General features: G+C 43.3%; 1 protein-coding gene across 2 annotated transcripts in view; it reads right to left on the reverse strand.

Annotated features, from left to right (window-relative positions):
* The window catches only part of ST3GAL6 (ST3 beta-galactoside alpha-2,3-sialyltransferase 6), an 80,174-nt gene extending 55,459 nt beyond the window's left edge, over positions 1-24,715 (reverse strand). The window contains exons 1-2 of one of the 2 annotated variants that reach the window (XM_064721426.1): positions 24,602-24,715; positions 22,463-22,549 (exon numbers count right to left, since the gene is read on the reverse strand). The gene's annotated coding sequence lies outside the window, so the exon portion shown is untranslated. The remainder of the gene's footprint in view (positions 1-22,462; positions 22,550-24,601) is intronic. The other variant, XM_064721433.1, reaches the window with a different exon arrangement.
* Positions 24,716-26,920: the final 2,205 nt, after the last annotated feature.

Here is a 26,920-nt window from a genome sequence, read left to right on the forward strand (position 1 = left end):
GTCAAACACACACTCACTCATTCTTCCCTCTCCCCTCTTCATTAATGCCATTTTGGCTTTTAAATCAGACCTCTTGGTTAAGGTACAGCTGGAATGATGCAAATTTCTTAGCAGTTGAAGAGAAAATGAATAGAGAAGTCTAGTAAAGCTATTCTAGCTACTCCACAAATGAAAAACTACTCTCACTATACACCAATTTGTTTAAATTGGTGATTTCTCTATTAACTCATACATGAGCTGCAATCTGCCTCTTATTTTGGGCAACTATTTTCTGTGTGGATGCCTTTTCAGTAGTCCTGTTTTCTTGCATATTTTCTTGCCATGCTCCCTCCTTTCTGTTAGGCACAAAAGCATGCCTGTTCCCATACTTTAGTTTTTCTCCTCAAGTATCTTATCCTCTTTTCTTTCCTCCCTATGAAAAAAATAATATGTGCACAAAAGGCTTCTCTCCTTCTTCAGTCTTCTTTTTACCACTCACATCCCTGATTTCTGTCCAACTCTTTGGTCACTTGGAAAGAGACTTCCCTGATCCCAGGATATGCCCTCCAAAAAGCCCATGGATACAAAAGAGAAAAATACCCTAAAGAGTTCCAAAAATGCTTTTGTTGTATGGTACAGAATCTGTGAGCCTGATCTAAAACACTGAAAGCCTCCTGAAAGCCACTGAAACACTCTGATTTGGACTGAAAGTTAGGTTTTACAAAGGGGAACAAAGTAAGAAGCCTTCTATAGACCAGCTCTTCTCTGAGTGAGCAAGCAGAAAGCTTGGGTTGCTGCATCCTTGTGTAAACAGCTCTTGCTGGAAAGAGGATCAGGGGGTGGGGGTGGAAAAGGGAAAAAAACTTAGTTTGAGGTAGCTACCTGTTCCCAAAGCCAACAACTGAGAAGAGCTGTATTTGCACAATTGTCTGAATCCATTGTTGATTTTGCTGGCATTCGTTCCATTTTGATCAATGTAATTTTCCTCAAGGCCTAAATAGGAAAAGACTGCTTCTTTATGCATTTATTTACCTTCAGAATCTCAGCAATCAATGATCCTCACACTCCATAGAAGAGGACAGCTGGCCAAGCTTTGTGTCTACCCACTCAAACTCTTACTCTGACTTGGTTGTACTGATTTAGTTAAAGTAGACTGACAATCTGAAATTAATTAACCACAGATAATAGACTGATGACTTCAGCTGTTGATGACTTAGGAAGAATATGCACAAACAGTATATGCATTGATTAAAATAAATAGATTGAGTCAATCTAATGCAACTGTCTTGATCATCTTCCTCTTGGTTTCTCAATCCTGCATTATTTCAAAAGGGCCATGACATCAACTTTTTCCTGGAAAAATGCAGATAAAACAATTGCCTCAGAAGACTTTTCTAATTAGAGTTCATGTGGTGACCACTAGAAAAAAGATCACAAGGTGGAATGAAAAGAGATATAAGGCATAAAAGCTGTTATACTTAAAGCCTAGCGCTGCTTGGTAAAGCAGTGGTTTTGTGTCATTTCATTGATTGGGAATATGCACTTGCTGCACTATGTCAGCCAGACTGCTGGTGAAAATATTTAATGGTGTTCCCTTCTGATCTAGGCACTTTCCAGTCTGTCTGCATCAATTAAAACTGAATAATGCCAGAGCTAGAAGAATAACTATTTGAGTTTAACACGTCTGGGTTAAAGTAGTTTTCTACTTGGGACCTCATGATATTATAATAAACACACATGCAACAGAAATAAATATATGGTTCTACACAGTGTCTCTGTCACACCATGCGGTTTCACATATTGCCATCTATTATGCCATGGCCATATGCATGCAGTACGTACCAAAAAACCTGGGTTAGTAGGAGAATAGAAAGCGCAGAGGGAACAGAGGTGGTGTGAAGGAAAAACACAGTGATAGGAAGCGACACAGCAAAGGAAGAAAACTAAGATAGAAGGAAAATGGGTGTGAACTGAAGATGTATTAGAAGAACAAGACTGAATTAGGACAAAAAAAACCAGTAAGATATTCCAAAATTTCTTCAATAAGAATACTTGAATGACTATAAAGATAATAAACACATCGCCCAAATTATTACTAGGGCTGGAACTGTCAGTCCAATTTGCAGACATGTACAATTCAGTTTTCACTTTTGAAAACTTTACCTGGGATACAGGCTGCTTTTTGCTGGTATTTGAAACATTGTGGCTACCTGGTGCTTACTATTTCAGGGGACATTATGTCATGTGGGCTTCTCAGCCCAAAAGGTCCCTTACATCATTGCAGATTGCTTATGTGATCTAATGTCATACAGCAATGCATGGGCCAAGATTGGGGTAAATCTTGGAGCATACACATCCCCAGGCTTAGACCTGAATTCTGCTGTTCACAAGGCAGAACTGAGCCGTCTGTATCTTTACACTTGGATACACAGCCACAGACTGGTTATGAAATAGCCACATTGGCTCAAGAATAAAACAACTGGCCCTCTCTGTCTTTGCTCCCTTATACATGTTTTGTAGGCATGAATGAACTGTGAAAAGTAGCCAGAACATCTTGCATTCTAATCCTTGACTTGCTGGAGGCAAGGTGCTCTGGTGTGACCTCAAGAAAGTTATGTCTGATAAACCCCTGATTTCAAGTTTCCCTAGTCTTAAAACTATAGCCTTCTCTATCTTGTTAGCAGTTTTCGTAATTGCCTTTGCTTTCCTTTTGTTCATAAGGAGTGAAAGCAATTTAGATTTTTTAACATACCCTTCAAAAAAACCCCGCCCCAAAACTCCACGCCCAAACTCCAAAGCTAAGGGGGAATGGTTAATACAGCCATCAGGACAGTGTAACTTAGGCTAGCTACAGTACTTAAAGTTTATAGACAAGATCATAGTGGAACAAAAGAGGGTTATCCCAAGTTCTATTTGGAATTGCTGTCTCCACTGTTATTACAGGTGAATGCCAATGTAAATTCACCACATGCCACCTTCTGATGTACAAATATATGTTTTAGCTTTTGGATAATGATAAAATAGTAATCTATATATACAACTTCTATATGGAGAAATAAGGTATACTAGTCTAATTAATTTAGTATCTTCTGATTTGGTTTAATGTGAATACTGGAGAATGGAAACAAAGCATAGATGCAGTCAGGATACTCCTTTCCTGTATAAGTAAGTCTCACATGGTGCCAAGGCCTTACCTTGAACTCAGGTGATTTGGAGTATGTGGCCATTGGCATGACTAGTTGCAGACTTGCTGGGAGGTCCATATGTGCTGCCTGACAGTTCCCTCTACAAGGTTTAGTGGAGAGGAAGGAAATGCTGACAGAGGTTTTGCATTTTACAGCTTAGGTATGTGTGGCTTTTAGGCTACAGCAAGCCTACGGAGGAGATTTTGGAACCAATTCACTCAGAGTCCATTTTTACTATCATGAATGCTGCCAATCACAGAGGAAGAGCCATTCAGGAGTGGATTAAAAAGAGGATGGTTACATACTGTACATTATGGTTTTCAGCAACATTCACTTTCAATCTTTTCTTTTAGAGTCATGAGAGTGCCTGAATCATGGCTGGTATTTTGCAAGTGCTGCTTTGACACACATGTGGCCCTGCAAAGAAACCTGGATGTTTTCTTAAGGAAGCATTAATTTACTTACATGCATGCTGCTCCAATAAGTGTTTTATCCCCACATCCTGCAAAATGTGATCTCCCTATTGCTATAGGGAAGACTCATTATCATTCTTTGAGATTACAGCAACAAGAGGGTCCATTCATATTCTCAAGAAGAATTACTAGAAGTAGTATATTTCACTGGTACTGAAAAGCAATTTAAAAAGACAGTAATGCTACTCCACATTGCTAAACAGTGTAATATCTTCTGTAATGCTCTTCTGTCTGAAGGCTAACTCATGTGATCATATGACTACTACACATAACCTTCAGCTGCTTTGACAAAAGTAGTCTTTCATAAGCCTTGTTAAAGATCTAAAGCTGAAAACTCTGACCTCCCCAGGCAAGACGGCAAATAGAGAAAAACTCTAAGTTATTATCTATTTTAAATAAATCTTGTGACTTTGAGTGATCTTTGAATGATCTTTGAATGGACGGCTTGGGCAATGTCCCTTCTTCTAACCACTCCTTAAACTCTGCTGATAATCTCAGTCCCTCAGTACAAATATTACAGGCAATCTCATTTTAAGAGACGTGTGTGGAAAAGATGGTACCTTCCAGCATGTTTGTATTGGACCTGGCAGTAGGAGGCCTCATTTCCAATTGCACAGTGCAGGATTGTAATTGCCATTTGAGCAAAGAAAACAACAGACACTGCATCAAGTATTTTCTTTGCATCTCATTGTTTTTGTTTTACTTTATGGGGAAGTGCTATGTCTAGAACTGAATAACTACTGCAATGGATGGCCTGCTGCTCAAATAATGAAGGCTGAAGTCTAGAGACTCTGGATTTCTCCATTCAGCTCTGCAGAATTTGAAAATTATAAAATCAGAAGCAGCCAAACTGTATTCCTTAGCTATGACTACTATTAATTATTGGAATATGTATCCCAATATAACCAGTTAGATGGTGCCCAGGCCAGTTCTGACCTTCGCTGCTGGGCCACAGGCAGCTCTGCGGTGTTCTACCCCAGAAATACCTTGGCTGGCGGCAGCGTGCAGCGGGGCACAAGACAGGACTCCGTTCTCCTCAGGAGAGAGCTTCTGGCGATGGTGGAGAGAAAGGGAATGGATTCTGCTAGAAGGTAGCCAGATGTTTATTCCATGAGTACAGATACGTCTGCACTGGGCCACTGCTGGTAACAGAATGAAGCCGCATGGTCTCATTCACATTTTAAGCTCAGGACAGGGGAAGGGGAGGGGACAGGTGAGTCACCAACCAGGTGAAGGGGCAGGGTCTCAAGGTACTAGGGACACCTATCACACGACGCCTTGCTGGTATGTTAGCCTGATTGACAGGGCACACTCAGCGAGGGGCGAGGGGGAAGGGAGAAGGTAAAACAGGATATTGCAACACACCACAACATCTCCCCCTAGTTTTGTTTAAAAAGAAGAGGGCTGTGTTTATGGTGCAGAATGATTCTACTGAGGCTTCCAGGTCATCCACTGGAGCACTGAGGGCTTCCAAATGGTAGACTTCAGGAGGGGGAGATGAGTTTGAGATTAACTTGAGAACCATGCGTCTGATTACTCCAAAAACAATGCTAAAAACTACAATAACTACAACTAAAATAAACAGCACTAAAATTACAGTTTTCAGAATAGATCCCAACCAGCCCGAGAGTCCCCAGCCATTGAAAAGTCCATTCAGCTCGTTGTCAGTTTCTCTGTTGATGTCTGAGAGCCTTTGTCAAGGTAGTCCATACGTGGTTTGGGCTGCGGTACTATGTAGGAGATTGCAGGTGGGATGATCACGAGTAGGACGAGAAGCAGGCTCGGTCTCATGACGTCTCGAGGCTACACACGAACAGTGGGATCTAAACTGGTACAAAAACTTGAGACAAACATATATTACAAACTATTCCAGATAGGAGGCTTAAATGGAATTTCCTCCAGAGAACGTGCGCGGCGTTTTCTTCTCCAGGCAGCGTGAGCAACCTGGGGTGCTTCTGCAGATTTCTCTGAGACTTTGGGAACATAGGGCTTTACCCATTTGGAAGGAACCCACCTTAAACCAGAAGGGGTGGACACACAGGCGTATCCACGTCCCCAAGTAACCAATTTGTAAGGTCCCACCATTTTCCAAGTCTCAGGGTCCTTTACTAAAACTGGAGGTTTTTCTTTCATCAACCTGTGACTGTTCCCCCCAAAGTGGCGTAGGATGGGAGGGTTCAGGCTGTCAAAAGAACAATTCAGAAAATTTATTGTGAATAGCGCCCTGGATAACCGGATGTGGGGAGGTTCCACCTTCAGAACCTGTTGTTGCTGGTCCAGGACCCTTTTAATATCACGGTGAGTTCTTTCTACAATGGCTTGACCTGTAGGGGAGTAGGGGATGCCAGTTTTGTGCTCTACTCCCCATTGCTGCAGGAAGCTCCCGAATTCCTTGGATCTATAAGCAGGCCCATTATCAGTTTTCAGCTCCTTGGGGATGCCCATGAAAGAAAAAGCCTGTAAGAGGTGCTTAATAGAATCAATAGATGATTCTCCTGTGTGGGCAGAAGCATAGACCGCTCCAGAAAAGGTATCTACACTAACATGAACATATTTCTGCCGTCCAAAAGCCTGTATGTGTGTTACATCTGTTTGCCACAGTTCACAACTGTTCAGTCCCCTTGGGTTTGCTCCCGTACTCACTGTAGGGAGTGCATGTTGTTGGCAATTTGGGCACGTGGCCACAATCGCTTTGGCCTGTTCTCGAGTGATGTTAAACTGGCGAACCAGGCCAGGTGCATTTTGGTGGAAAAGCTGGTGGCTGATTTTTGCCTGTTCAAAAACATTTGGGAGAGTGGCCATCACTGCAGGCGCAGCAAGAGCATCTGCCCTTCTGTTGCCTTCAGCAATAAACCCTGGCAAGTCAGTGTGTGACCTGACATGCATCACATAAAAGGGTTGCTCTCGGTGAGTGACTAACTTTACCAGTTTGGAAAGCAATTCAAAAAGTGCAATGTTAGATACATCTTGCAGTATTGCTTGATCTGCTCTGGATACTACTCCTGCCACGTATGCAGAGTCTGTAATCAGATTAAATGGTTCTGAGAACCTTTCAAAAGCCCTAACAACTGCAGCCAATTCAGCAACCTGAGGTGAACCTTCCACCTCAGCAATGTCCGTCTCCCACTGCTGGGTTTGAGGATCTTTCCAAGTCATAACAGACTTGTGGGACCTCCCGGACGCATCTGTAAAGACAGTCAGAGCCCTTTTTAAAGGTCTCCTACTTAGAGCAGTTCTTAATTTTAAAGTAAATTGAACATCTTGTTCAAACAATTTGCAAGCGGGCCGTGCTACCGAAAATTGTCCTGAGTAGGAATCCAGAGCAAACTGCAACACTTCATTTTCTTGAAACAATTGTTCCAGTATTTTCATAGTATTTTGACCTGATTTTAACTCAACTGGAATGTGAATGCACTTAAAATCACATCCTGCTAACTCCCTGATCCGGGTCCTTGCTTTCCGGATCAGTTCTGCTATCAGCTCTTGAGGCTTTGTCAGCCTCTTGGACCTTTTGTGACTGAGGAAAACCCATTCTATGATCAAGAGAGAGTCCCTCTGGTCCCGGTCCTTTTTTGGTGTGTCCTTTGCCTTAGGTGTTTGTTTTTCCTCCCACTGGAAAATAATTCCATGGAGGTGTGGCAACTTACCTAGGATGATAAATTTGAATGGCAGGTCAGGCCGGCATCGGTGGGCCTGTCTTGTGGACATTGCAATCTGAACCTTTTCTAGAGCTTTCCGTGCCTCTGGGTAATAGACCTAGGAGCACCTGGGTCCTCTCCCCCTTTCAGTAAATTGAAAAGAGGGGCAAGGTCTTCATTAGTCAGACCAAGCCATGGTCTTACCCAATTCAAAGACCCACACAACTTGTGGACATCCGCAAGGGTCTTGATCCTTGGATTGATTTCTAGTTTTTGAGGAACAATGGTCCTATTTCCAATTTCTAAGCCCAAATACTTCCAAGGTGGCATCTTTTGAATTTTCTGTTCCTGGAGCTTGAACCCTGCAACAATCAATGCATCGATCGTTAGGTCAAGCGCATGTGTTAGTAAATCATCATTGGGGGCACACACAAGGATATCATCCATATAATGGTAGATGATGGCCTTCTCTGCGGCTGCACGAACTGGGGAAAGCAGGGAAGAGACATACCACTGGCAGATAGCTGGAGATACCTTTAGGCCCTGAGGAAGAACGGTCCAATGGTACCTTTTCATAGGAGCTTCTGAATTGATAGAAGGGACAGAGAATGCCAAACGCGGTGCATCGTCAGGGTGCAATGGGATTTGGAAAAAACAATCTTTAATATCAATAACAGCTAATTTCCAATCTTGAGGAAGCATTGTTGGGGATGGCATACCAGGCTGGGAGAACCCATATCTTCAATTACATTATTAATTTGTCGGAGGTCACAGAGAAGTCGCCACCTCTTTTTGTCAGCTTTTTGGATGACAAACACTGGAGAGTTCCATGGGGACATGGTCTCCACAATGTGGCCCTTTCTTAGTTGCTCTTGTACTAGTTCCTCAAGCACTTTTATTTTTTGTTTACTGAGTGGCCACTGTTTCACATCAACTGGTTCGTCTGTTTTCCACTTAAGTTTTTGGGTGGGGCGCTGTTGTTTAATGACTGCTGCACAAAAATGCTGTGGAGAGTCTGGAATATTAATTGTGACACCCCACTGGGCCATTAAATCTCTCCCTAACAAAGGTTCTGAATAATCTAACACAAATGGACGGATATTTGCCAATTGTCCGTTTGGACCCTCGAATTGAATAATGCTTTTGGATTGCCTTGCCAATTGCAGACCTCCTACACCTCGAAGGTGACCAGCAACATTTTGTAAAGGCCAGTGTGCTGGCCAGTCTTGTACTGGAATCACTGTGCAGTCTGCACCTGTGTCTACAAGCATTTCAATGCGTTTAGACTCCCCACCCCCACTGACATTGCACCACAATTTGGGTTTATCTGTCTCAATAACTTGGACCCGGGCGACTGTGGGCCCTTGTTTATCGACATTTTCAGGTACAGATAGCACAGGGATAGCTTGAGCAACAATTTGTCCCTTAGGAAGAAACAGGGGTGGGTGGAAACAGTGCAGGCTGAGAACAAATTGCTTGGGATCTGATGTTGTCAGTCCCGGAGCAATTTCGATCTCTTGTGGTGTGTTTTTGTCCCCAGTGATGATGTACTTACAACGAATTTGGTTCCAAGTACCTTTCTGTTCAGGATTTACAGAGACAATATGCCAGTCAGTGTCCTTCAGGTGGAGTGACTCTGTCAGCTGCAACCTGTAAGGCTCATTGACAGAAGATGCGGTTAATACAGAATCACTTAAATCATAACAAAGGTTATTTTGTTTCACATTTAACAGTGGACTAGCGGACTTGGTCTTTGAAGCACCTGCTTCACTTACACAAATGTTAATATTATCGCGCGCTTGATTTATTTTACTACCCTTATTCTCTTGGCCTGCTCCTTTTATGTCTGCACGCCTGGCAGGCTGGCGCTTTATTCTTCGTTTTTTTGTTGTTGACCCCCAGGGAGGGCTTGCAGTTCTCTTCCCCTGCTATTTTTAAATTCATCAAATTCCCTTTTCAGGGGGCACTGATTACTCCAGTGCCCTAGCTTATTACAAAGCAGGCATGGTTTAGTGGGCTCAACCATTGCCGGTCTCCGCTGCTGCCCAGGGTACTGCTGTGCTGAAAGAGAAGGTGCAGGGCTGGCAACAGCAACACGCTGAGGTGGTCTTGGCAGCAGCCTTGGTCTGGAGTCTTCAGCAACACTCATCAGAGGCACTTTCCTGTTACAGACTAGAAGCATATCTTTTAATGTAGGGGAAGGTTCCATAGGAAGGCTCAGGATTGCTGCTCGACACTGTTCATTTGCATTTGTAAACGCTATTTCTTCTAAAATTGCTTCTCTTGCATTTTCCTTTTTAACTTGTATTTCAATGGCTCTAGTTAGCCTTTCTACAAATTTCACAAAAGGCTCTGATGGTAGTTGTTTGATTTTACTATAGGGCTCAAAAGGCCCCTCAGGTTGGAGGGAAAAGAATGCCTTTTCAGCTGCTTCCTTTACTTTCTCAAGTGTTTCTGCAGGAATTGCAGCAGCTTGGACTGAGGGAGAAGACCATTGACCCTCACCACAGAGGTGGTCAATAGTAATAAGGTTACCATTGTTGTCTTTTGCTGTGTTTGGATCAGCCTGTAAGCTTGGGAGAGCATCTTTTAGCAGTTGTTTCAATGCTGATTCCCATAATTTGAATTCCGTGGATGTCATGAGACATGAAAACAATTGTTTTAAATCATGTGGAACCACAATAGTCCTACTTAATTCAGAATTTAAAAGGCCACGGAAATATGGACTGTGTTGACCATATTCTTTATGAGATTTACAGATCTCTTTAATCAATTGTCGTCCAAAAGAACTCCAATTGGCAGTTGGGGCTGCTCCAGCTTGAGCTGCAGGCTGAAACGTAACAGGGGCCAGTGACAACATGGCACCATGCATTGGGTCTGCTGTCTCCTGCTCTGTATCCCTTAAATCAGAAGCATTGGGATCACAGCTACAGGTTTGGGGACAGGCAGTGGGTGTGTCCCCACCGTGGGAACCCGGGGAGGGGGCGGGGACAGGGAGCTGGCAAGGGGCGGGGAAACCGTGGGAACAAGGGGCGGGGTCAAGGGGCTGGCAGGGGGCGGGGATACCGTGGGAACAGGGGGCGGGGTCACCTGGTGACATCACGTCAGCAGCCGCCCCCTGGCAGGAGTAGAGGGGCGGAGCTGAGGGTACTGCAGGAAAGGCGGGGGGAGGGGGGAAGGTGTCACGAGGAACAGGAGGAGAGGGGGATGGGGATGGAATTTTGGAATGCTTAAGAGGATTTTGGGAAGAAGAAGACCCGGTTTGGGAAGATGCCACGTGGCACCCACCATCTTGTGCACCCCCTAGGGACTGGGGGCCATTTTGGACATCACTGCTCTCCGAAAAGCTACCACGTGCTCGGGATTTTTTTGGGGAAAGAGGTTTAGGGGTTTTAGAGGGAGAGGGAGGAACAGGGAGAGCAGAGGCACATGGCTTTACATTTGGCTTTTTCTCCATTTCCTTTTGTTTGAGCAATGCTGTTCGAATTTGCAAACTCCAGAACACAAATTTAGCTGAGGGTGATTTGCCAGATTGTCCTAAGGTTATCAATTCATTCCCAACTTTATCCCAGAATTGAATATTGTGGATTTCTTCAGGGGAAATGTTTGGGAACTGCAGAAAAAGCCATCTTATAAACTGTTTCAATTTTCCTTTAGAGAATTTCACATTACTCTTGATTAAAATGCTAACAATATGATAATACACTCCCCTTTGTACAATGCTAAGTTTGGAACCCATGTTAAAAAGCAAAGTACTTAATCCCGCCTGACCAAAAACAAAGCTAAAATCAGCTACCAATTTCTAAAAAAACCACAGATAGAAAGCGATAACGAGCAGACAAAAGCTTCACAATGCAGCTGTATATACTGCTTTTAAAATTCCCGGGCAGCAGCAGCAGGGCACGCCCTGCCCCCCGCCGTGGAATGCAGCGCCCCCGCGGAGCAGAGAGAGCAGCCACTCCACGTGGCAGCCGAAACCGGGACGCCCCCCCCCCGCCGCCGCGTGTGCAGAGCACTCCCGACCCCGCAGCCACGTGGAAAGAGAGCCCCCCCTCCCCCGCAAAGAGAAAGAGAAAGAAATCTCCTAACACGTGTCTGAACACGCTGCTGAGCCGGGCTGCTCCGGCGCGAATTCTAAAAAACAGTGAAACACGCAGCAGGAAAGCTAAACTAGAACGCTATGAATTCTCGTCTGTGGGGCTGCGCAGCCAAAATGCAAAGGCAAAAAAGGAACAGAACTCGCGGCAGAGTCTGTTTTTGAGCTTCTGCTCTACCGAAAGCAGAGATACTCACGTGAAATGGAAGCTGTAGGCTGGGTACAGGCAGGTCTCCACCGGAAAAGGACTTCTCTCTGGGTGTAAGAGAAGCTACCCTTTTCTTCCTCTGGAAAATCTGTTCACCACAATGAAGCAGGGCTTTCCAAAGGCACCGAACAGTCCACGAAACTTTTTCTGGGAGTATTCCCAAAGTCTCTAGCTGGGAGTCTTGAAGCCAGGCTCCTTTCAGCTGGATGCACGGCTGGCAGAAGCTTCTCTGAGGAACTGCGAGTCCTTTTTCGGGCTGCAGAGTCGAGCCCACCCAGGGACGCCAATATATTGGAATATGTATCCCAATATAACCAGTTAGATGGTGCCTAGGCCAGTTCTGACCTTCGCTGCTTGGCCAGAGGCAGCACTGTGGTGTTTAACCCCAGAGGTACCTTGGCTGGCGGCAAAGTGCAGCGGGGCACAAGACAGGACTCCGTTCTCCTCAGGAGAGAGCTTCTGTCGATGGTGGAGAGAAAGGGAATGGATTCTGCTAGAAGGTAGCCAGATGTTTATTCCATGAGTACAGATACGTCTGCACTGGGCCACTGCTGGTAACAGAATGAAGCCGCATGGTCTCATTCACATTTTAAGCTCAGGACAGGGGAAGGGGAGGGGACAGGTGAGTCACCAACCAGGTGAAGGGGCAGGGTCTCAAGGTACTAGGGACACCTATCACACGACGCCTTGCTGGTATGTTAGCCTGATTGACAGGGCACACTCAGCGAGGGGCGAGGGGGAAGGGAGAAGGTAAAACAGGATATTGCAACACACCACAACAATTAATATCTGGTGTATTGCATAGCTCTTAAGACACTGGATCCAGACCCCTATAATATTACACATTGCATAAATGCAGAACAGGAAGCCTGGCTTAGTCCCCAGGGTCTTACTGCTGAGTGACTCAGTCATTTTTGGATACTTGGCTGGCAACACATTCCGCCAGTTTTCAGAAGTCCCAAGGGGAAGTAGCTCTCAGCAGTAAGAACCAGGGCTGCAGGTCCTCAGCATCATTCTATTTGACTTAAGAAGTGAACACATTATAAGATCCCATGGTCAGTGGTTTTGGTTGGCAATAGTTTCTTAAAGACTTATGGTCAGACAACATGAATCCAAGTTGTTTTAACAGGGCCTAGGAAATGTCCCAGACATTGAAGCTTGCAGCATTAGCAAACATTCTGAAAATGTTGGTAGTTGTCTTTGTACGCATCAGAATGTTGTGTGAAGCAGAACTCACCCACATTCTGCAAAGGGTTCATTAATCACTGCTCAGCCTTTACAGTTAATATGATTGGACCAACATACCTTAAAAACACTAATAAAGAAAATATGGAGGACCAATTTCTTCTCAGCTAAAGCACCCCATATACTATCCAGGTTGTTAATGAAACAACAGCAAACATGAAAAATGCAACAAACAAACCAGAAAAGCAGTGTGAGCCCCAAACTGTTGCTGTTTGTATTCATGCTAGCACTAAGCAATGCAACCATATGCTAAAAGTCGAGGCTGAAGGCTTTTTACTAAACCTGAACAACATAATGTAAGAAGCAGAGAGTATCATGACAGAGTCACTCTTAATGGGAAGATAGGTGATTGCCAGAATGTCTCAAGGGCTATAATGTACATCAACAAACCTTGCAAAAAAAATGTTTATGCTCCATCTCCCTGGATTCTGTGATACTAAGTCTGAAACCTACTGAAGGCTTTGGATTCAGTTGTTGAGTTTATCTTTTTCCTTTTTCTTTCTTTCATTTAGGAATCCAAGCCTATCTGAGGTTGTGTTCCAGTTAATTTTGTTTCATTTTTTGTCTGTACCCAGAAAAGAGGCCAGCATTTCTTGTTCAAATGCTGGATATTTTGCCTCTGATTACCATGAAGCTAATTATTCAGTAGGTTTAGCCTCAGGTATCCCATGCACTCAACTATTTATGCATTTTAGTCCCTCCCATTACAATGCTAATACAATGTATCACGTTTGCCGCACAGGCACATGAAATGGCTCTTTCGGCAATCGATGCTTCTTCAGAGGTGCTCAGCAAACATGGAAGCTGAAGAACTGGGGTTTACATGATGACTTGCCAGAGAGCCTTTGAAAGGTATCTTTTTCAGTACATGTATATGACTTGCTTTCATATAGTCTGAGTTAACCATTCAAGGTTTTGAAAACAGAGGTCATAGATCAAAATAACTGCTGTGTGAAATTAGCCAAATATGCTGTCACTTGGCCACATACATTTTTGACAATAACAAGTCAGAAACCTCAGTTTGCTTCTCTCTCAATGCTACTGCCTTGCCCCTTCTCCTAACACTAATGAGTTACCCTGTGGTATTGCTTTAACAAAAGATCCAGTTAATGTCAAAAGGGAAAAAAAAGTCACTAGGTATATGGTTAACAAGAAAAATATATCTTATGGTTTCCTTTGATGAAAGTAACTAGTGATTTATAAAAGGAAGAGAAAGTTATATTTAGAAAGCAGTGTTGCTATTTTTTTAAACAACTTTCATGTTGCCAGTAACATTTTCTTGAATACATGGCTGTCTTCCTCTGAAAAATGTGGGGTGTGTTTGACAAGCTTCGTGCCTACAAACCTTTCCAGAACCTCTATCTACCTTTTCCACAAGAGAGGAAGAGTGTGCATTGCTCCTCCACGTATTTATCTGTCACTTTCCTTCTAGTTTCAGCATTCTTTCAAAACCTTTCATCTGAACAGAGCTGTAAAAAAGAATAAAAATAGCAAGGTATATGCTGTCTCATAGTTATGTTCAGCAAATCTTGAGCACCAAGTGTAAAATGTGTCCTATTTGTCATTTATGGTTGCAATTATATGTGATACGGGATGTGGCTTCTAACATATCTGGTACAAATTCAACAGCTTGTATAGGTCTTCCTTGTAAAGTAAGACATGCAGCTGCAGGTAAGCCCAGCTGCAGACATAAATATCCCTCAGACCAAGAAAAAGCAAGAAAGATAAGCATGAACGCAACTCTGAGGTCAACACTTCTTCCTCTCCACCCTTTCCTGCCGCCACAAAAAGTACAACTGTCTGATATGAATGACAAAAGTGTTTTTCAGCCACTCCATTATTGACAGAAAATAAGAGTGATTTTGTGACATTCATGCCTGAGTTAGTATATTTCTGTAGTGGGAGGCACCAGAAAAGTACAGCACTATCCATGAAGACTTCCTAGCATTGGTGCTAAACAGCATGGCAATAGAATACTGGTACTAGCTTAATGTAACTACATCATGTTTTGTTTACTTCATCATAACATCAGTGGACCTAAATGGGGAAGGCACTGTGAAAAATCAGGAGATTGAAGCTCATATTCTTCTTATTTGAAAATAATAGCCAATAAAGTGGCATCTATACACCCCTAGTATTCTGTAAGATGTGCATTTTGGGTAAGGTACAGCTGGAATTTCTAAATTAACTTCTAGCTGATCTTAAGGATAGTTCTTCAATAAAGCCAGGGGAAGAGAATACAAATAGAGTAGTAAAACACAAATGTATTACTAAACAAATCATTGGTCATTTTGTCTCTTGCAGAAACAACTGGAGAATTGCCTAGAAGGGATGAGAATGTCAGACTCTTCTCTGCTGAGCCCAGAAAGCAGCCATGTGGGACAGAGAGAATCACAAAGTCATAGAATGGTTTGGAAGGGACCTTAAAGATCATCTACTTTCAAAATCCCTACCATGGGCAGGGACATCTTCCACTAGACTTCCACTAGGTTGCTCAAAGCCAGGAATGAGGCATCCACGTCTTCTCTGGGCAACCTGTTCTTCTGTCTCTGAAAGAAGGAAAACGTGTCAAAATCAACATGTCTGATGTAAGCCGAAAATTTTCTAGTACAAGCTAACTAAATAAAGAGTTAGTTCATAATTTTTCCTTTTCCCTAGTGGGGAGATTATACCCATGCCAGTACCCTAGTATATCAACTTTATTATAAATGGCCAAAAGCTCACTCTCTAAATGAGAAATAAATGGGAATTCACCTTGAAAAATAAAGCAAGTATTGAGTTCCATGTAATTCAGGCTTCAAAAGAGGCATGATATATATTCAAGACTTTACAATTCTCCAACTCCCTCTTATTGGAATTCCTTGTATAGTCAAGTATTTTGTTTACAAAAGTATGAACTTACCTTCTTATGGTAAATTCAACAAAACAAGCAATCTTGTAAGTCTGTCAGTGGTTGTATCAGAGTGAATCTGAAACAACTCAGCTGTATTCTGCAAGTTCCTTCAACCAACAGAAAAAATAGAAGTCAGGCTCTGGAGCTCAGCACCCAGTCTGAGCTGAGCTGGAAGTGACAAAGGCAAGTACTTTTAGCTCAAAAGAATAGCTCAATATGCTGACAATTCAATCATCTTCACTTACTTCCTTGAACTGTACCAAACAGTGCTTATTTTAGTAGTGGAATGGACTATTGTCAGACACTTAGGAGAAATTGCCCTTTTAATTTGTTTTATTTTGAAAGTTATGGTCCATATTGACAGGCCATTTTGTTCCTGCAGAAGCATAGAGCTGGGGCGCTGCTTTATTGTGAACCTTTAATTTTCTCTTTCTGGCAAGCATCCTAGATTTTGTAATTTAATATTCCTGCCAAAAGCACTGGAAACATTTGAGAGGATCCTCATGGGATTCAGGACAAACTGTGGATTACATTCCTGGCATTGCACTGCACTGGAAGCCATAATTTTTCTTGCTATCCTTGAATATTTTTGAGCTAACCAAATAAGAACACAGCAGAATTAAGAGTGTTTTGATGTTGTTTTACTCTTTCTTCTCAAATCAACCCAGGATCTAATACACTTCTGCTCTTAGTCTAGGGAGTACATTTAGGTCGAGCAGATGTGTTTATGATGATTAACCTTGCATATTAACAAAGTCAGAGCAGGTTGTGGTGTGGCTGAGGATATGACTTTCACTTCTTTTTCTGCACACTAGAAAATGTGTACTTAGCCATGAATCCTGCATCCTGCTTCCCAGATGCTGGGAGTCAGTGACTTAAGAATGGCCACAGTGAATCAGACCAAGCCTATAAAAAGCCCGGCTCCTGCCTCTGACAGTGGCCAGTAATGGGTATTTTGAGAAAGAGTACAAAAAATAGGGCAAGATTTCTTCTTCTTCTAATACATCATAGTGAGATCTGGTAATTTGCTGCTCAGGGACAGACAGAGCCAGAAGCTCATTTTACATCTGTGCATCTAGAAGCCTTTCTATGATTTTCTTAGTTCCTTTTTTAAGCTCATTTACATCCCTGGTCTCTGTAACACCCTGCACCTCCCAGTCTCAGTTTATTTCAACTGTGCTGTGTAAAAAGAACTGGCCTTTGCTTGCTTTAAGCCTGCTTTTGGTAATTTCCATAGATGAAATAAACAGGACCAGGAGACTTCTTCTCCTTTTTAATGCCTTTATTAAAAGTGATCAGCTCAGGATTGGGTGTCCTGGCAGGGCTGCAGCCCCCGTCGTGTCTCCCAGGGCAACTCAGAGGAGGAGGATATGCGCAGCTCCGTCCACTAGGGGCAGAGCCGGGGATCCAGTCTTCGTGGGAGCCTTTAGGGCGTGATGTCTCCGTCAGATGTTGCTTTCTTAGCGGGGTCCCCCTTAGTCTTGGCGCTGGGGACGACTCCTGCTCAGGGCGAGAGGGACTCCGCATCTCTGCAGGCTCAGCACTTGGCTCCTCACGTCTGGACATCAGACATCATTTAGTCTCTCAATTCTTAGGTGGCTCGTTGTTTTTAGGGTTTTCTCGTTGCATTTTGGAGTCGAGGTCTCAAAGCATGCTGGTCTTTGGAGTCACTTTGCATAACCCCCCCCCCACCCTCTCAGGTGTCTTCCCTATGTTGGAAGAGAGCACTGCCTCGGGGAAGGGCCATCACCCCACCTAGCCAGGGCTTTTACTAATACAAAAGAGGAGATAAGCTACAACGACCCGTGATTACAATAACAAAGCACGAAGAACCCTGGCAGAAACAGAGATCTGGCTGCATCCCTGTAAATCTTTCTCACAAGAAAAATATTAACCGAATTTTTGTTCATAACACTAGTGTTTTTCAAGATCCAAAGACATCAGTATCAAACAGGTCAATCAAATATATCAAACTGTTCAATGCAAGCTGTAACCTGCTACCTGAGTTGATGCAGAACTTGTCAAAAATTACACCAAAAAAGTATATAGCAAGCATTAAAACACAGAGAACGGTTAAGTAATTTGTCTTTTACAAGTGTAAGTGAAATAACTCAGCTTCAGTTAACATTGACTTCAAATTAGCAAGAAATCAGTCAGTTTAAAAATTACAGGAATTAAAGAACCTTGCCTACTGTAAAATATGTTGGGAAATAATTCATGCTGAAATAAACAGGGCCAGGAGACTTCTACTCCTTTTTAATGCCTTTATTAAAAGTGATCAGCTCAGAATTGGGCAGCTCGGCAGGGCTGCAGTCCCTGTCGTGTCTCCCAGGGCAACTCAGAGGAGGAGGATATGCGCAGCTCTGTCCGCTAGGGGCAGAGCCGAGGGATCAGGTCCTTGTGGGAGCCTTTAGGGCATGGCGTCCCCTGTCAGATCTTAGTTTCCCTGGCTCTGTCCCGTCTGGCGCCGGCCTCGGGATGACTCTCTGCTCAGGGCGAGAGGGGCTCCAGAGGTGTTCAGCATCTCTGCAGGCTCAGCACTCGGCTCCTCACATCCAGACATCACTTTAGTCTTTCAACTCTTATTTGGCTCGTTGTTTTTGGGGTTTGCATTTTGGAGTCGGGGTCCCAAAAGCATGCTGGTCTTGGAGTCACTTTGCATAACCCCCCCCACCCTCTCAGGTGTCTTCCCTATGCTGGGAAGAGAACACCTTAGCCTCGGGGAAGGGCCATCACCCCACCCAGCCAGGGCCTTTACTAATACAAAAGGGGCGATAAGCTACAATGACCCGCGATTACAATAACAAAGCACGCAAAACCCTGGCAGGGACAGAGATCTGGCTACCTTTTTGTAAATTTTTCTCACAAAAAAATATTAACCGAATTTTTGTTTATAACACATGCCATAAAAGAATGTATTTTATAAAGATTGTGAAATCCAGACAAGTCTCTGACCACAAGCAGCTTGAGAGGTGTTCTATTCAAACTCTGAAATTCCTGAAGGCGGAGGAAGAACAATCGGCATTTAGCTTATAATTAGATGCACCCAGCGCAATGATCACTGTTATCCCAAGTCATCCGAAGAAGCCTAAGAGCGATCAAGACAGCCGAAGTTGCCGGAAAGATACATGTGAATATGCGATTCCAGGGATACGATCAACGCTGGCTATCAACCAGGAAACAGCGATTGTCCAGCTCTGAAAGAACCAACTATGAATATGCAGAGTTACAAAAGAAACTTGGACTCCGTCGCCTCGGGCATAATAAACTGTATAAAACATCCCTGCTAGAAGCGACTCTTGTGAACGAGGCAGGGGTCCTATTGCGATAGAGGTCGGATCCAGGTTCACCCAGTGCTGATCCTGGGCTCGATGCTGTCTCTTTGGCTGTGGTGGTTTTGAGGACCGTATTTTGGTTGTGGAAAAAGATAAATAAATATTTTTGCATTTTTTATAATTTTGCTTTCAATTGATCATTTATAACACCAGTTTTCTATATTGTAAGATTATTCTTCAAGAAAGGTATCTGCTTTCTAAAATGCTCATGCTTTCATGAAGCACTCATGAAAGTCATCCAGTAGATAATACCACTATAATCCTGTGACAAAACTGCCATGGAAATATAACAGGAATGAGTCAATATGTTTAAGAACAGTATCTTCCACGATTCCACAGTCTAATAGAGAGTACTGTATATGGTTTGAATTACCAAGAGAAATATTACAGCACTATTAAAAATAACTCATGTTTCACTGTTACAATAGACAGTTCAAATAATGCTCCACAAGTTTACAGAACTTAATGCACAGTTCTGAGAGAGCTTAATATTTCATGTCCTGTATCTCTTCTTCTAGCTAAATACAACAAAAACAGGCACCATGCCCCTGTGACATGTCATATCTGACATTAGGGGAGAATGGGGAAGTCTAGAAGAGAGAAAAAGTTTGAAACTTGTGAGAGAGGAGAGGCTGCAGGAGTGTTGTTACACACAAATGGGTAGAAAATAGCTCTCTCATGAAAAGTAGTCTCAGGACAACAAATGTAAGGACTTGTGTTATCAGCAGACATGGGATCCATGGGGAAAACCAGTGATGAGCATGTGACAGTCTAGCCAGGGGTTTTCAAGGCAGTTTTGAAGAACAGGGGAAGGAAGGCATCAGGACAGTGCTATGTAGTTTATTACACTGAAAAATAATGAAACAGAAGAGTAGCCAGAAGGGAAAGATAATGCAGAGCCAAGATCCAGTATTGTCTAACACATTCCATTTCATTTAAAAGTTGAAAAGACAATGAAATCCCACAGAACTCATGACAAGGCAGGCCCTGGAAAGAAGGCCAACTTTTATAAATAGACAAAAAAAGGAAGTCTAATGCTGAGATGGTGCAGCTGCCCTACAACATCCTACACCTTATCAACATTTTTGAAATCGCTGGTAGGGAGTTGTACAGAGTAAGCTCTTGACAGGGTCTAGCATCAGTTAGAATTTGGCTCTGTGGTTTTCAATACACTGGCTCAAATCCATTTCAGTCTTTGCAACCCACAGTTACCCAAGAGAGCTCCCTTGCAGGAGTTCAGCCTGCTTTGGAAAACTAACTTTTAAAAAACATTTGCTGTGTCCAAAAAAACTATCCCAATCTTTCCCCAGAAAATTCTGCTCTCTGCCTCTGCTTCTGCTCTCCTCAAAGTACCCCCATCTGTAGGGGGCCTGCTCCACCTCTCCTCTAGCCCAGTCTCCAGCACTCCTGCCTAGACTTGTCTCTGCAGTCCTCAGGCTCATCTCTGGCATGATGTTTCCACTTTGGTGACATTGCCTCATCCACAGACCCAAACCAATGTGAGGTGAAAGATTAAGAAATTCAGGCAATGAAGGAAGTGAAAGCTGTGATTCAAAAGGTGGTGATTCACTTTAGGCAAGACTGCAATCTGACAGCTGCCATGACTTTTACCAACTGACCTTTTGAAGTGCTTCTTTTCAAACCAGACACAAGAACAGGGAGCAACAAAACTCTTTTAGAGTTTTGAGAGAATAAAAACTGCTGAAGGCAGTGAGTTCATTTAGGAATCCACTAGCCTGCTGATGAAATTTCAGGTTGAGAAACACATGCATTTTCATGGGTAAGCAATGTGTTCTTGACACACCCTTTGCATGTGGATGGGGACAGTGGTCAACTTGCAAGGAGTTAAAGGGTTATGATCCTCTGCTCTGATGCAGAGACAGGCCTGATGGCATGGATAGGAGAAACTCTTCACTGTCTCTTCAGATATTCAAGAATAAGAAGCCATCAATGATGCTAAGAGAAGCTGTGTTCTAGACAAGCCGTACAGATCACAATGCTGCTTTTCTGAGGATTTTTTAGCTGCAGAAAATTCTCAAGAGAGCCTGAACAAGCATTTAGAAGAGAGACCTGTTGACAGTCACTAACTAGATCAATCACACTAGGTTCATGAAATCCCTAAAGTGAAAACAACACACTTAGTCTGAGAACGTATCTGCCTGAAGTTTTGTGCCTTATTCTTCTGCTTCCTGGCATCTTCCTTTTGGATTTGGCTTGCTTTCAGTCAGGTCAGATGTTCATCTGGTAATTGCCTTGGCAAAACCTGGAGTTATAACTTCTATCAACTAACAGCATGAGGAAAGAGTTACCTCTTACTTGACAGCGAATAATGGACTTAGCAGGCTTTATCATTAGTTTTCTGGAGGCAAAGCAGGAAAAACAGTTTATCTTCTTTTTCACTGAATTCCTGAACTTATCCCTGCAGTACAGTGTAAGGGTCAGATAAAGATGGTGCATTAAGCCTACAGTTCTACCAGACGGTGAATGAGTCCCACTGTACCAGGTTAAAAATGCCTGAGCCAGGGATCATCATGAGTCCCAGACTGCCAGCTTTAAAATGACCACCAAAGCCCTCTTGTGTGCTGTCCACAATTCTTAATATTGGTCACTTCCCTTGTCAGCAAGGGTGAGCATAGCACCTTTTTCAATAGAAATTGCTTTTCTGTCCTGAACTCTCCTGCTGCTTTTCAACATATGCATCCCACCCTTCCCTGCCTCTAGTCTTCCTGATAATCCTGAGTTGCCCAGACAGTAAAGAAGTTTCAATTATACTACCACAGTGTATGTGGTAGTATAATTGAACTCAGAACTAGCTGCAGATACAAGTCTCTCAAGACCTGTGAGCTAATCCAGCCAGTCCTTTAGCTTAACCATAAAAAAAATGTACCTATTATTCCAGGAGGACAAAAAGCAATGTATTTTGGTTGCTGGATGGACTTTCATAACAGTAAACATTACATGTAGTAGTGTATAAACAGCTACAAAAAAAAAATTTGCAACACTGGGACAGGGGAGTAACACAGAAAGAATTCTTGCAGATCACTTCTGCCCATTGTTTCCCTTTCCTTGGAAACCTGGGAAAGAGGTCGTGCTCTGGCTTCTGGATGAAGTCACATATGCAATAGCCACGGCTGGAGAAAATTCCTAATGTTTTATGAAAATGGTGCTGTGTGACAGCAAATCTGAAGGCAGAGCTCAAGGAAGGGCACAAAGGAAGTGGGAAAACAACGGATCTCATCACAGGGAGTGCTGGCACATTTCCAGGGAAGGCTGCATGCAGGCACATTTTGGGGCCTGTTAGTGCAAACCTCTATATTTCACTTTTTCACTTCTCTTTTATTAACTATGCAAAAGTGATCAATCAATAATGGAAGAAAGGCTTTCCTAAGGCACTGCATCACTCCTCTTACCTCCCAGGAGGTAGCCTGAAAGAATTCTAGCAGCTTCTTGTTCTGTAGTTATCCTTTCCTTCCTTCATACACCCAGAGGAATCAATCCTGCATTTAAAAAAAACGAAGAAAAAAAAAGGAGGATTCCTATGAATCTGCCATCCCGACAAATTACTGAGATAACACATGCAGAAAGAAAGGTTTTCATCTTTCTCTTGCAACCTTCTTGTCACCTACTGTTTCAGCTCAGTCACCAAAGCTTTCACTTCTCTCTCACTGTTTTACTCAGGTAATAATTCAACCTGTAGTATCATGCAAAACCTTTGAGATGACTCTTTTAAATAAGAGTACTTCTCTAACTGCAAGCCCTCAAAATCTTTTTGAAGTCACAATCAATGCTTTGTGTGATAAACTGGATGAAAATGGCTCTTTCAATTTCAGAAGTAAGAGAAATGCCAATTGATGGGGAATTTTTGGGTTCTCAACACATCTTTTTCTTCCTATTTTCTGATAATCAACTGCATTAATTTAGTACTCAAAATAAAAGTATCCAACAGCCTAAGTGAAAGCATATGCATGTCTCAGTATGAATGAGACCTGATCATGTTTTGCTATCTTAGAACATGCATTGTCTGTTGTTCTTTTGTTAATATAATTTTTATCCATATATTCTCAGTAGAAAGAAAAATAAAACCAAGGTAGATGACACCTAAATACAAGCAGCAGCACAGAAGCTTCAGAACTCTTTTCAAAGTATAGGGAAAAAAACCAACAACAACAAATTAAAAGCATTCTTTTCTTCATAAGAGGTAACCTTACATAATACTGTAAATAGAAGTCCAGTTCTTCAGATCTAGTTGAAATCACTGTAGCCTTACAACCTTCTCTAGAATTACACTCACTTGCACCAGTAGAGGTTTTGACTACAAAGCAAATCTAAATGGCTTTGCTGTCACTGAAAACAAAACCTATTGCAAGACCCTCACAACAAAACACATACAGGTATGAAAATGGACAACACGCTAAGAAACAAAATGTTCAAAGTCATTTCACCATACATATTTTCAGTCAAACTTATGAAACTGACATGGAGATTTTAAGGGAGGCCAAAACCTTGGGATTTCATGTAGCTGTCTAAAAAAGCAAAAGGTACATGTCCTCAGATTCAGTTCTTGTTCAGATAAACGCAAGACCAATTCCAGGTTTAAGTCTTGGCCCTAAGCTAAACTCCAAGTGCCTTTTTCCTCTTCTATTAGTACTTCCACAGAAAGACCTACCCTACACACTATTGCTATGCACTGCAAAAGCAGATCAAAATGTGAGCTGTCATTTCTTCACCTTGTATCGCTGCTGGGCATCTCACACACATGCTGACATTTCAGCCTTAATATGCTGCCAGAGAGGAGGTCCTCACAAGGTGCTAACATGACAGTATTAGCACAGAAAGAGTGTGAGTGTTTTACACTCTGTCACTCCTCACCACCAACAGAGAGTGAAAGCCTGACTAGGCTTCTGCATCCAGCCTGAGCAATCCCAGTGTGTAAAGCAGTCATGCTTCTAAACCTCACCAGCAAGACCAAGACATTGATCTGGCAATGTCGTTGCAGCAAAGGAAATTCTCACCAGATTCTTCCAGGTGGGGGTGGTGGAGTGCTGAGGCAGGAGCCCAGGAAAAATGAGGAAAGAGGTTTTTCTAACTGCAGCTGGACAAGGAAGGCCTTGCACAACCTCATCCAGACTGAGAATGGTGAACCCCTGGGGCTGGACTAGAGACCTCCAGAGGTCCCATCCAGCTGAATTATCAGATGTTATAAATTAAAGATTGCATTCAACCTAGTACAGAAAAAACCCCACCAACATCAGCGGGAATGTGTTTAACATGTCTTGGCCCCGACATTTATTTGTTTTTAATAATGTCTAACAAAAATCTACTGAAAGAGCAGAGCTTACTACAGTGAAGAGCTTGGAAGGGCAATACCATCTTAGGGGTTTTGGCTGCTCTTTCCACAGTTCTTTATCCAGGGCTAGCAGTGATAGCTCAGTTTCTTCTTGAATTGTATCTACTGAATACATCTAAACGTTTTGATGCTAAACAGTATGCATTATGCACTTCCAAGCTATTTACAAGCCACAGACCTCTCTTAACACATTCACTCCTACCTCCACTGGGTCGGGTTTTCTTGCTTATCAGGGATCATGTTCTCCAGCTGATGGCAGAAGAGAGATGAGCTCAGAGAGACAAGCTGAGATCTGTTCCTTGTTGCAGAGCTTCAGAAGTTTCACAGCATTCTCTGCTGCCAAAGAGCAGAACTAGATCAGAAATAAGAACATGGACTATGCCTTCGAGCAAAGATTATCACTTTATACAGACAGACACTACCCCCAAAAATCATCTGCAGTGAAAAGAGGCAGATAATGAAGCCCAAATCCTTAATAGGGATTAACCTCCACACTTTCCTCAGAGCCATACTTGAAACTGATCTATGCTCTGGTAGTACGGGTGCAAATCAGTTAATGAAATAAATAGGGCAGGAGATATTTCTCCTTTTTTAATGCCTTTATTAAAAATCAGCTTGGGTGGGAAGAACTGACGGGCCGCTCTCATGCTGCTGCTGCTCCCAGGAGTGGCACGGAGGAGGAGGAAGAGTGCAGCTGTGTTCGCTGGTCTGCAGGCAGAGCTGGGGCTTCCATCCTCACAAGAGCACCAGGAGATTCCTGGTTCTTTAGTTTGACATTCGGGTTCCTCTTTCTTTTTAGATTAGTGTGAAAGGTAAAACAGGTCTTAGTGGACACTGGATTCTGTTCTTCACGTCTAGACATCACTTCAATCTCTTAATTCTGTGGTGGCTCGTTGTTTTTAGAGGTTTTTCCTGCTGGATTTGGTGAGGGGTTTCCTCATTTGCATGCCAACCCCGATGTCACCTCCTCCTCACAGTCCCGGGTGCCATCTTCCAGGAAGCAGCAGGGTGATACTCAACAAAGGGGGATTTCTAACCATCAAGAACAGGTAATTAAAGGAAAACTATTAACAACAGGTGAAATAAACAGGGCCAGGAGACTTCTTCTCCTTTTTAATGCCTTTATTAAAAGTGATCAGCTCAGGATTGGGCAGCTTGGCAGGGCTGCAGTCCCCGTCGCGTCTCCCAGGGCGGCTCAGAGGAGGATATGCGCAGCTCTGTCCGCTAGGGGCAGAGCCGGGGATCCAGTTCTCGTGGGAGCCTTTAGGGCGTGATGTCTCCGTCAGATCTTGATCCTGTGAGCTTCCCAGATGGCTAGTCCCGGCGTTGGGACGACTCTTTGCTCAGGGCGAGAGGGGCTCCGAAGGTGTTCAGCATCTCTGCAGGCTCAGCACTCAGCTCCTCACGTCCAGACATCACTTTAGTCTCTCAACTCTTATTTGGCTCGTTGTTTTTGGGGTTTTCTCTGTGCCTCTGGAGTCGGGGTCCCACAAAGCATTCTGGACTTTGAAGTCACTTTGCATAACCCGCCCCCACCCTCTCAGGTGTCTTCCCTATGCTGTAAGAGAGCACAGCCTCGGAGAAGGGCCATCCACCGCACCCAGCCAGGGCTTTTACTAATACAAAAGAGGAGATAAGCCTCAACGACCCGGTATTACAATAACAAAGCACTAAGAATCTTGGCAGAGACAGATCTGGCTGCGTCCCTGTAACTCTTTCTCACAAAAAAAATATTAACTGAATTTTTGTTCATAACAACAGGTGATTACAACATGAAATTATTAGCAACAAATAGTTAGAATTCCAACTTGGAAGCAATTGGTTTAACTTGTGAACTCTGCAACCTTTAAAAAACTGGACAACTTTTCTACTCACAACAGTTCAGAAATACCAGATTACTGTTTCCAAGGAACAGTCCCATACCAAAGTGCAACCTTTGCAGGGCTAAGCCATTTTTGTGCTATGCAGTACTTTTCAACACCTGGAGGTACACAGACCCTCTCTTTGTTATTTTGAATTCTTATTTTCACAGAATCACAGGCTGGGTGGGTTGGAAGAGACCACAGTGGATCATCTTGTCCAACCTCCCTGCTCAAGCAGGGCGATCCCGGAGCACATGGCATAGGATTGTGTCCAGACAGTTCTCCAGGGACAGAGACTCTCTGGGCATCCTGTTTCCATGCTTGGTCACATTAAAGAAGTTGTTCCTCCTGTTCAGGTAAAACTTCTTGTGCATCAGTTTCTACTCAATGCCTTCTTGTTCCATTGCTTGGCACCACTGAGCAGAGCCTGACACCCTCCCTTCAGTTATTCATAGACACTGATGAGGTCCCCTCTCAGTCATCTCTTCTCAAGGCTGAACAGACCCAGCTCCCTCAGCCTTTCCTCATAAGAGAGATACTCCAGACCCTTAATCACTTTTGTCACCTGTTGTTTCTCCAGCAGGTGTCAGAGTAGTTAAAGTCCCCCACCAGAAGCAGGGCCTGTGACTGTGAGGCTGCTTCCAGCTGTCTGTAGAAGA

The sequence above is a fragment of the Zonotrichia leucophrys genome, chromosome 1 (genome assembly GCF_028769735.1).
Source record: "Zonotrichia leucophrys gambelii isolate GWCS_2022_RI chromosome 1, RI_Zleu_2.0, whole genome shotgun sequence".
In the NCBI taxonomy this organism is placed as follows: domain Eukaryota; kingdom Metazoa; phylum Chordata; class Aves; order Passeriformes; family Passerellidae; genus Zonotrichia; species Zonotrichia leucophrys.